This window comes from Clytia hemisphaerica, unplaced genomic scaffold (genome assembly GCF_902728285.1).
Source record: "Clytia hemisphaerica strain Z4C2 unplaced genomic scaffold, Clytia hemisphaerica genome assembly, whole genome shotgun sequence".
Taxonomy (NCBI): Eukaryota; Metazoa; Cnidaria; class Hydrozoa; order Leptothecata; family Clytiidae; genus Clytia; species Clytia hemisphaerica.
In genome coordinates, this window is record NW_027103612.1 from 40,468 (window position 1) to 45,323 (window position 4,856).

Consider the following 4,856-nt stretch of genomic DNA (forward strand, 5'->3'; position numbering starts at 1 on the left):
AATTATGACCCACAATCTCACTCCAGTCCTCAGTTTGTTGTTCACTTATTAGACTGAGGTTATGTGCCATACAACACGTGATGGTACAGTATTGTCAATCCCTTGAAGATGGTTCAGATTGAATCTTACAATTAAGCATTAAAGAGTACAAGAATAGCTTCTATCATTCTGCAACCAATTATTGCAATGAAAATATTACCAAGTTATTATTTTCGAAGTTGAAACGAACTACCACATGAAGCATATAAATATCTTGATTGCATGGCAGCAACATACATTTTTGTTTTGCAGCATCGTTTTTCAAGTGCATTTCAAAATCAGCCAGTAACTGTCCTTACGTCATGACCCTAATAAAACAAATAGAAATTGAATCAGTATTGAAATCCAGGCATACAAAATGGTGTATAACTAAAAGAGGTTTGTAAAATTGTTGATTGATAAGTTATTTACAGCTTTCAGTAGACTATAGTAGAAAGACCCTTTAGTAAGACAAATATTCCGATTGTTTATTTCTAAAGAGTTCTAAAAAAGGTTACAAAAACCTATTTTCAAAAATATTTTGAACTTAGGTCAAGACTTTGTGTGCTGTAACAAAATTTTAGCTTCTTTTGATGTACAATGGAATCGTATCATCAAGTCTTGTATTACTGGATTATATTACAAAAAAAAAAAAATACTTACCGTGTTGTATTTTGTTCCTTGTTCAATGGATAAAATGAATCTATTTTCAATGAAATCCCCAAATGGCTCAATGTCGACACACATTCAATGTATCCTATAAACATGAAAGTTTTATGAAAATTTGACACACTGTAAAGCTTGCCACCTCAGAGTTTAAAAAGTAATTTCTCTGTTCTACACATTTTTTATAAGCAATCAGGCTGCTAAGGCTTGAGGCCTCAAATTTGTCAATTATTTTCCACTATCTCGAAAAGTGACAGCTGTTTTAGATGATCTAACCATGGCCAACTATAGCCCTTTGACCCAATACACATAAATATGGTATAATATTAGGGGTATTCAAAGCAATTTTTTTCAGAAAATGGACCAGAATGCTAAGTAACCCTAGGCCTGACCAGAAAATTGGAGTTGCTTATTAAAAAATGTGCATTTAATCATGTCATCTTTTTCAGTTCCATAGCGAAAACAAAAACGTCAACATTTCTTTGTTTTTAGACTAAAAAACTATGTCTAAAAGGCCTACCTTCAGCTATGTTATCATTTGATATTCCACGTTGAGTTTAATTTAACATCATTTTTAACTTCAACCATGTTATGACTTCATTAATTCTAACAGGGAAGTCAGAAAGATTTTTCCAAAATAAAATGATCTGACAGCTTGCATTCCAACCAACCAACTTTTATTTATCTCCTCTGAAAATGGGAAAGACAACTAGTTAAAACAAAAGTGACCAGCTTTGGTCCAGGGGGATCAAGCAGTTAGTACAAGACATCATACCAGTTGGTACCTGGTGGTGTGTTATGTGAATTTGATTTCCTTACAAAAATCTTAAAATCGGTTTGCGGGTTGTCAGAGAAATTTATTATCTAAAATGTTTTCTAAAATGTTGTAATCTCCTATTGAAAGATGAAAAAATTCAAAGGTTCTAAAGGGTCCAGATATTATTTTATCTGATTATATTCTTTTTATCTGTCACTGTAACGGTCGAAGCCTATTTTCAAGGAAAGTACTAAGTGTATACCGTGAGTGGTCCTAAATTTGACAGCCTTGCTTAATTCCAACCCCCCAAATAACGGGTATGAAAAAAATTCTATGTTTGCTTCAGATGCATCCGCGCAGTATATCTACCGGGTGCACCAAAAAAAAGTATACAGGTTTGTCAAGATATTGTGAGCTTTAGGATTTATATTTTTTGTTCATTCTTTTTTTATCGTATAGAGGATGCTCTAACTTAAATTTTGAGCTATCATACATTAAATTTGAGAAAGTAGTTCGAAAGTTATTTAAGAAAAACTGACTTTTTTTCCATGTCGAAATTTCAAAAAATCATTAAAAACAGCAATCACGCTATAAATAAGACGACATGACAAAAACACAATTTTATTGGGTTTTTTTATTCTTTTTTTTCTTATTTATATTTTGCCAACAGTTTATCCATCTTATTTGCACGTCATGAGCATTTCCAACACCAGCAAACTCAATACAGACCCAAATTCTTTGAGCAAAAAGTGGAGGAATGGTGATCTAATTTTTCAACAGTTTTCTCACATAGCACACACATAACATCAAAACCTCTATTGGAGATTTCCAAAACTTTTTTTCAGCTTTTCCAAAAATATTACGCACGTGGGAATAGCTTGCTTTACCATATTTTTAAATTCTGTAACAAGTTTTGATGCATTTTTCGGTATTTTTATGTGTAAAAAAGGTAAATGTCTAGAGAAAAGTTTGCTCGCTGTTTTAGACGATTTTTTGAAATTTCGACATTAAAAAAAAGTCAGTTTTTTAAAAATAATTTTCGAACTACCTTTTCAAATCTAATGTATGATAGCTCAAAATTCAAGTTAGAGCATCCTCTATACGATAATAAAAGAATAAACAAAAAATTTAAATGCTGAAGCCCACAATATCTCAACAAACCTGTATACTTTTTTTTGGTGCACCCGGTATATTGTTTTCATTTTAGTTTGTATCTTTGAAAGACCACGTCGGATTTAGGACCACTCGTGGTATGTGTGATGATGTTACCAGCTTCTTACGAAAAGGCATTATAGATGACATGTCTTGTACTAGCTGCTTGACCCCCTACTTGGTTGATTATCAAGAAGAATTCCTGTATATATATTACACATTATAATAAATAAAAGATTGGTATTAAAACGTCCTTGGTGGAAAACTTTTGAAAAGGAGGCTTTCACCTAGGGGGTGGGGCACTGATCTAGACAGCCGACAGGGATGTGTCGTTTGGAGTTTGAAAAGTGGACCCTGTCAGATATGAATTTTCGGCAAAATTGGGACTCTGTCAGAACGAAAAATTCAAAATTTTTCCCATTTTCACCCTGAAAAGTGGCAAAAATTAATAAAAGTAGATGAAAAATTAAAAGATTTTCTGATTTCCACCCTGAAGTTTGTCCAAAATAATCAAAAATCTAATTTTTTGGGAAATACAACATTAAATCAAAACAAAAATGGTAGAGTACTACTACTAGCAGAGCTGCAAAGTTCATTTGTTTTGAAATTTTTCTGATTTAATTGGTCAGCCGTCTGATGGCTATGGAGCCCTAAAAATGGGACCCTGTCACCAGCAGCGACCCAACTTTGCCTCTAAGTGCCTCCCAATGGAAGGCTAATACCCTGAAGTTTTTCAAAAGTAAATTGTTGTGGAAAATCCACATCGTCCACTGGGGGTTAACAGACTATAACTTGAACTGCCCATAGCTTTGAAAAGCTGTGGTGTAGCCATGTGATTGAAGTGTGGTTGATAATTAGAAATATATAAAAAGGAGCTCACCTTAGCATCTTTTGATTCCCATTTCATATCTTTAGAATAAAGTTTCCATTTGCACTGCATTTTGGCTTTGCTTTGGTTTGCTGTCTTCCTCATCACACACACCACACTGCCTTCCACTCTACAGCTTCCAGTTTCAAAATTACAAAAAGAAATCTTGCCGGCAATCATAAATCATAACATTCGAAAATAATCTAAGTTTTTTTCCGGGGGTTTGCAAAAGTACTTCCAATGATGTGGATATTATATTTACAGTATTTAACCATAAACTGTGTATGTAATACACTTAGAACTAGTTCATTTTACAAGAAATTTAGATATTTTAGTATCTTCTTGTGTTTTAAACGTCAAAAATTATGCTTCAAATAGTCTTTTTGATCCCCGGTAATCATCAACGTTTTGGCGCGTCCTTCTTTCAGCAACATGGAAAAACCTAGACTATGCTATAGTCTAAGACGAATTCGAATAATAAAGAATAACCTCAAACACGCAAATTAGCAGTCGGGCGGAAATTTTGTCCGCGCGGGCGGGTAAAAACTCGGAAGGGCTCAATGTCTAAACACAGACTCTATCCGCCGCGAAACATATTACGTTTTATAATATACAAACTATGTTATATCATAATAACATATTATACGGACGATAGCATCGTCTAGGAAAAACCAAGAGAAGTTCATCTTTTGAGAAGTTGAAAGACGTCGAAATATGAGCGTCGAAATTTTTGCTTTTTTTACAAGAAGAACCAGAAAATTTTGGCTCAGGCTGGGCTGTCTGGACTGTTCTTAATTTTTCGAGGTTTTTAGGGTTAAATGTTCTTACGATTAGTTTTTTTCCTTAAGAAATTAAAATGGCTTAAAATCTATTAAAACCCATTAAAATCAGCAAACTCGTGTTCTTTTAAAATTGTTCCTATAAAAAGCGTGTATTTAAAAAATATTAAACATTAAACATTAAACGTAAAAGTGTAAAAGTTCGCCTTTCGAAAAGTTGGAAGACGTCGATATACGAGTTTTCGACATCTTTTTAAAAAATTGAAAGTTCAAATTTCGAAACTTTTGAAATACAGAGAAGTTCATCTTTCGAAAAGTTGAAAGACGTCGATAAACGACTTTTCGATATCTTTTTGAAAAATTGAAAGTTCATATTTCAAAACTTTTGAAATACAGAGAAGTTCGTCTTTCGAAAAATAGAAAGTTGTTGGAAGATGAATTTTCAACAAAATTCAACAAACTTGTAAGTTCGTCTTTCCAAATCTTGGAAAAATAGAGAAGTTCATCTTCCTAAAAGTCGAAAGACATCGAAAGATGAGCTTCCAATATCTTTCAACAAATTTGAAACTTCATCTTTCGAAAATTTTGGAAATTTGTCGAAAGTTGATCTTCTCAA

The 4,856-nt window shown here is 33.1% G+C and overlaps 1 long non-coding RNA gene across 1 annotated transcript; it reads right to left on the reverse strand.

The window, feature by feature from the left end:
• Positions 1 to 68: 68 nt before the first annotated feature.
• Positions 69 to 1,301, reverse strand: LOC136802198 (uncharacterized). Its single transcript, XR_010845976.1, has 3 exons — positions 1,205 to 1,301; positions 682 to 775; positions 69 to 347 (listed from the first exon to the last, which is right to left on the reverse strand). It is a non-coding gene; the product is annotated as an uncharacterized lncRNA (long non-coding RNA).
• Positions 1,302 to 4,856: the final 3,555 nt, after the last annotated feature.